Source organism: Chelonia mydas, chromosome 7 (assembly GCF_015237465.2).
Source record: "Chelonia mydas isolate rCheMyd1 chromosome 7, rCheMyd1.pri.v2, whole genome shotgun sequence".
In the NCBI taxonomy this organism is placed as follows: Eukaryota; Metazoa; Chordata; order Testudines; family Cheloniidae; genus Chelonia; species Chelonia mydas.
The window spans coordinates 54,123,839-54,131,021 of NC_057853.1; positions in this window are offsets into that span (position 1 = coordinate 54,123,839).

Below are 7,183 nucleotides of genomic sequence, written 5' to 3' on the forward strand. Positions count from 1 at the left end.
GCCTAAATGAGTGCTGAGCTGCTTTAAAAATTCTGGGCATAGTGACTCTCTCACCATAGCTTAGTACTGTTATTTATTTGTTTTATGGCAGTGCCAAGGAGCCCAGCTCTGGACCAGGACCCCATTGTGCTAGTTGCTGCATAAACATAGAACCAAAAGATGATCATAATGTCACAGCTGCACCCACACCTGGAGCAGTGTGTCCAGTTCTGGAGATAATGGAACTGGAAAAGGTTAGGAGAAGGGATCCAGGGTCTGGAACATCCTCCATATGGGGAGAGACTAAAAAGATTAGGGCTGTTAAGACTAAGGGTGGGGATATGAATGAGGTCTAGAAAATCATGACTGGTGTGGAACAAGTGAACAGAGAATTGTTATTTATCCTTTCCCACAGTACAAAAACCAGGGGTCATCTGATGAAATGAATAGGCTGCAGGTTTAATACAAGCAAGAGGAAGAACTTTTTCACACAACGCACAATTAGTCTGGGGAACTCATTGCTAGGGGATGTTGTCATGGCCAAAAGTAGAACTGGCTTTAAAAAAAGAATTAGGGAAGTTCATGGAGGATCAACGGCTATTAGCCCAGGCAGTCAGGGATGTAACCCCATGCTCAGGGAGACCCTAAAGCTTTGACCGCCAGAAGCTGGGAGGAGAAGGCTGGGGTGGAGCACTCAAAAATTGCCCTGTTCTGTGCAATGCCCCTGAAGCTCTGGCACTGGTCACTTTTGGAGAGAATTGAGGGCTAGATGGACCATTGGTCAGACCAGTATGGCCGTTCTTACTGGCCCTGCCACAAAGAACTAACAATCTAAGGGTACATCTACAGTATGAAATTATTTCGAAATTATTCTATTCGAATTTTCGGAAGCTATTTTATACATTCAGTCTTCTGTGTCCCCACTAAAGTGCATGAATTCGGCGGAGTGCGTCCACAGTACCAAGGCGAGCATCGAATGTCGGAGTGGTGCGCTGTGGGTAGCTATCCCACAGTTCCTGCAGTCCCCGCCGCCCATTGAAATTCTGGGTTAAGCTCCCAGTGCATGGTGGGGCAAAAACATTCTCGCAGGTGTTTCTGGGTATGTGTCGTCAGTCGCTCCTCCCTTCGTGAAAGCTACAGCAGGCAATCGTTTCGCGCCTTTTTGGTGTGCAGACGCCATACTGCTTTCAGCAGATGGTGCACCGCTGCTCTCCTGCTACTATGAATCCACCTCTCATTTCCTCTCATCTTCCTATGTAATCTCTACTATCTACTCTTTCTCTTCCTCATCGAACGCTTCCGCTGCCAACTTTGCTCGGCCATTGTGAACCAAGCAGCACAGCTTCCGCCACCAACGCTGCTCTCCTGCTATTGCCATGCTTCCGAGCTTCTCCATGTTGTCTGTCCTGGGCTCCCACCGCCGTGAAAACTACAGAAGACAACCATTTCCCGCCTTTTTCCAGCTACCGTGAACTGAACAGCACCTCTTCCACTGCCACTCTGCTCTCCTACGTTTTGCGCCCTTTTTCCAGGATTACCCATGAGGTGCCATAGCCATGGAGCCCGATCAGATCCCCGCTGCAGTTTTGACCACTGTAAATACCTCGCGCATTATCCAGCAGTATGTGCAGTACCTGCAAAACCAGGCAAGGAAGCGACAACAGCGCGATTACGATAGTGATGAGGACATGGACATAGAAGTTCCTAGAAGCACGGCATGTGGCGACTGGGACATCATGGTGGTGTGGGGCCAGGTTCATGCCGTGGAATGCCAATTCTGGGCCCAGCAAACAAGCACAGACTGGTGGGACCACATAGTGTTGCAGGTATGGGATGATTCCCAGTGGCTGAGAAACTTTCGTATGTGTAAGGCCACTTTCATGGAACTTCGTAACTTGCTGTCCCCTGCCCTGAAGCGCAAAGACACCAAAATGAGAGCAGCCCTCACAGTTGAGAAGCAAGTGGACATAGCCCTGTGGAAGCTTGCAATGCCCGACAGTTCAGCTACCGGTCAGTCGGGAATCAGTTTGGAGTGGGCAGATCTACTGTGGGGGCTGCTGTGCTGCAAGTAGCCAATGTGAATCATTGACCAGCTGCTATCAAGGGTAGTGACTTTGGGAAATGTGCAGACCATTGTGGATGGCTTTAATGCGCTGGGGTTCCCTAACTGCAGCAAGGCGATAGACGGAACGCATATCCCTATCTTGGCCCCAGAACACCGGGGCGGCCAGTACATAAACAGCAAGGGGTACTTTTCCATGGTGCTGCAAGCACTGGTGGATCACAAGGGACGTTTCACCAACATCAACGTGAGATGGCCAGGAAAGGTACATGACGCTCGCATCTTCAGGAACTCTGGTCTGTTTGAACAGCTGCAGGAAGGAACTTACTTCCCAGACCAGAAAATTACTGTTGGGGAAGTTGAAATGCCAATAGTATCCTTGGGGACCCAGCCTACCCCTTAATGCCATGGCTCATGAAGCCATACACAGGCACCCTGGACAGTAGTAAGGAGCAGTTCAACTATAGGCTGAGCAAGTGCAGAATGGTGGTAGAATGTGCATTTGGATGTTTGAAAGCATGCTGGCGCAGTTTACTGACTCAGTTAGATCTCAGCACAACCAATATTCCAATTGTAATTGCTGCTTGTTGTGTGCTTCACAATATCTGTGAGAGTAAGGGGGAGACATTTATGGTGGGGTGGGAGGTTGAGGCAACTCACCAGGTGGCCAGTTTCGCACAGCCAGACAACAGGGCGATTAGAAGAGCGCAGCAGGGCGCACTGCACATCAGAGAAGCTTTTAAAGTCAGTTTCATGACTGGCCAGGGTACGGTTTGACAGTTGTGTTTGTTTCTCTTAAAGTTACACACCCCCTATATATATGAAAGGAAATAAAGTCACAATTGTTTAAAAACCGTTCTTTATTATTTGTTGCACAACACATTGAGAGAAATCAGAAGCTAGACAGGGTTAGGGGGTTGGAGAAGGAGGGAAGGACAAGTCCAGAAACCAAATCAAAATTTAGGATATGCCAGCTTTCTGCTGCTTGTGCAATCCTCTGGGGTTGACTGTGTGGTCCCCGTAGCCTCCTCCCACTGTGTTCTTGGGTGTCTGGGTGAGGAGGCTATGGAACTTGGGGAGGAGGGAGGGCGGTTATTCAGAGGCTGCAGCGGCAGTCTGTGGTCTTGCTGCCTTTCCCGCATTAGATCCACCATACAGCGGAGCATGCCAGTTTGCTCCCCCATGAGCTTGCCCATAGCATCCTGCCTGCTCTCATCGCGCACGTCCCTCCTCTCTTTGTATTCATGCAATGCTTTACACGACTCTGCAATTGTTTGCCTCCACGCATTCAACTGGGCCCTTTCAGTGCGGGAGGACTGCATGAGCTCGGCAAACACGTCGTCCCAAGTTTGTTTTTTCCGCCTTCTAATCTGGACCAGCCTTTGGGATGGAGCAGATAGGGGCTGGATTGAAACATTTGCACCTGCTGTGGGAGGAGAAAAAGGGAGGGTAGTATTTTAAAAGATACATTTTAGAGAACAAAGGGGACACTCTTTCTCAGTGAAACAGGCAATTCGTAGTACACAGCACATGTTCTTTCTGTACAAGGTCTCATTTTGCCTCTTATACTGAAGTGCCAGCCGCTTTGGTGTGAGTAAGCCATCACATGCGGCCGGGCAACAGAATTCAGCTTGCAGGCAGCGCTAGGGGCATGCAGTGTTCTGCTTCTTCTGCATTCATTTTGATGCTTTCAAACTGTCGGGCCCCCTTCCCATAGCAAGCAATGCCTGGTGGGCTTGCCATATAAAAGGAGGGCCTGCAGGCTCTCTGGGATGATCGCTTCACACAACACCCTCCCCCACACACACACACACCATGTGGCTCCGATGAGGCTCTGAGCAGGGATGAGCCCTTTAAACTAAACGCAAAAAGCCCAGCGTGGCTCCGATGAGGCTCTGAACCGGGATGAGCCCTTTAAACCAAACGTGAACAGCCCAGCATGGCTGGGTTTCCCCCCAACCCCCACCCCCAACCGCATGGCTCCGATCAAGCTCTCACTCACCAGAAGTGCCTTTTCCAGGGTCATGGTCTGGGAGCTCACCTTGGGAGTGGGGGGAGGCTATTTGCTCCAGCGTTAAGAATAGTTCCCGGCTAAGGGGGAAAACAGATTCCCCACTTGCTGCCTGTACACTGTCCTCCTCCTCCGCCTCTTCGTCCTCCAAAAACTCATCCTCCTCGCTCCATGCAACTCCCCCCTTGCAGGTGTCCATGGACAGTGGTGGGGTAGTGGTGGCGTCAGCCCCCTATAATTGCATGCAGCTCACGGTAGAAGCGGCATGTATGGGGCTGTGATCCAGAGCACCCGTTCGCCTCCCTGGCTTTTTGGTACGCTTGCCTGAGCTTCTTGATTTTTGTATGACACTGCTCTGTGTCCCTGGAGTAGCCTCTTTCCATCATGGCCCTGGAGACTTTAGCGTAGGTATTTGTGTTTCTTTTTTTGGAACGTAGTTCTGCCATAACAGATTCATCTCCCCAACATGCAATGAGATCCAGTACCTCCCATTCGGACCATGCTGGAGCTCATCTGCGAATCCGGGACTGCGCGGTCTCCTGTGATGGTGGACTCTGCATGGTTGCCTATGATGGTGGACTGTGCTGATGATCACCTGTGCTGATGGTGATCAAACAGGAAATTCAAAAGTTCCCGGGGCTTTTACTGCCTACCTGGCTAGTGCATCGGAGTTCAGAGTGTTGTCCAGAGCGGTCACAAGGGAGCATTCTATGATAGCTCCCAGAGGCCAATATCATCGAATTGCGTCCACAGTACCTGTAACCCGGAACTGCAATCTTGATTTTAGCGCTACTCCACTTGCCGAGATGGAGTACAGAAATCGGTTTAAAGAGCCCTTTAAATCGAAAAAACTGGTTTGGTCGTGTGGACGGAATCAGTTTTATTTTGAAGTAACTCGGCTAATTCTGAAATAACCACGTACTGTGGACCAGGCCTAAGTATAAGACAAGACACAACAGATGGAGCCAGCCAGACAGGGGAGTACAAGGAAACAATGAAACAGTATTGGTCAGCATGATAGGCTGTGGTCTCAGGCTGTCATCAACTTGACAATACATTTTTATATGCAGAACATTTTGTATTAAAGATGCTATATATAAATCTATGTTTTGCATTATCAACCAGTTTAGGCCCCAAATTTCACTCTCTAAGGATTTTTGCCAAACATACCATGACTAGAATAATAATAATAGCAATAATAATCTTTCATTAATACCTGGGTTTAGGGTTTTTTTTAAATTTAAATATTCTCCACCAGCAACGAACTCAACAGCGTTATCTCAATGCCCAGGGTTGTGGAGATGAAACTGATGAGGAACAGAAAGTGCAATGAACCATGTTAGATTCTCCCGCCAGCTGAGCGAAATGCAAAAAAACCCAAACAAACATGGCAAGACGTTAAGAGTAAATTGGGTTTTAGCAGCTCCTTCAGTTAATTATTTGAGGTGCTGGTAATAACACAGGTAAGGAATAAAAACAATTATCTGTCTAGTGTCCCTTTAACACATATCTACCCAGCTCCTTCTGACCAGAGGTGGGCCAGAACCAAACTCTTTCAACATTTAGAGAGGGAATTGTATATTTGCAAATGGCCGATATTTTTATTATGGGCTGAACCTAGCATATGCTCCAGTGCTTTGCTGTGTTAGGCCATATGGTGTTGCTGTGCACCATTTAAAAGATGCTGAGTTGCCTTCAGAGGTGGCTGCATTTCAGTGATGGATAGGTGGTTCCAGTTTGGATAGCAGTTTGTTATCCCGAGCGGAGTCACCAGTTGTGCTGTAATACTGAAGATCTCAGTCCCTGCTGATGACCCTTGCGAGTGAGTTGTTACATTCCCACTATATGGGTTTCTAAATTTTGTATTTTATTTTGTTCCCATGACATGGTCTCTGAAAACATTTTTCCTCTGTCTGTCTGTCCTCTTTTACTGTGTGTTTAATTACCCTGGCCGTTTTAAAAGCAGGAACATTATTTATATATGAAATTAATGAGCAAGTCACCTGATGCTTGAACTGATCCTGGATGTCACACTGCTTATGTCCTTTTGCTGGTGCTAAACAGAACTGGGACAGCTGGGAAATTCCGGGTCCGAAACCCTCAAACCAAACGGTATTGGGATCAACACAACACTGGCTCCTGGTCCTGCTTCTTTTCATCACAACCTGATTGAGCAGGGCGTGATTGTATTAAATTCCTGTTCCTAGTGTAACACACCTGAACTCAGTGGAGTTAGTCCAGGATGCATTTGACCTCATCTATCCCATTCAGGCTATAACTGCTATAGTATACCATGTACAAGCCTAGATCCAAACAAATCTTCCTCAGCCTTACATGTATGTTATAAGGATGAAATTCCCCCCCTTGCTGTGAGCCAACCCACGTCCAAGATACTACTTACATGTCACATAAGCCCTTAGAATGAAGAGGTGCAGCGTCCTTTGCAAAGGGTGAATTTCATAACCCCAGCAAGTACAGGAGATTGAACTGGTGCCCTCTCTAACAGTCGTGGGAAGCAGCATTGTTTAATGTTTAGTTCAGGGGCCTGGGAGTCAAGATTTCTGAATTCTAGTCTCAGATTTGCCACTGACTTGTATGACTTTGGGCAAGTCACTTAACCTCTCCTTGCCAGCCTGTATCCATCTGCAGCATGGGTACTGCAACACCTGTCTGTCTCATAGGAGTGCGATAACTCTGAATTAATTACTGTAAATCACTTTAAAATCTGAGGATGAACGTCCTACCAGAACGCCGGTGCAGAGTACCAAACACCAGTCCAGAACACCAGTGCAGGTTTAAAACTCAAAATGACCTTGACAAATTGGAGAATTGGTCTGAATTCAACAAGATGAAATTCAGTAAAGACAACTGCAAAGTACTTCACTTTGGAAGGAAAAACCAAATGCACAGTTACAAAATGGGGAATAACTGGCTAGGTGGTCGTACTGCTGAAAAGGAGCTGGACACGATAGTACATCACAAATTGAATATGAGTCACCAATGGGGAACCAATGCAAGTAAGGCTAAAATGATCCTGGGATGTATTAACAGGAGTGACGAATGTAAGACACGGGAGGTAATTGTCCCACTCTACTCGGCACCGGTGTGGCCGCAGTTCCAATTCTGGGTGC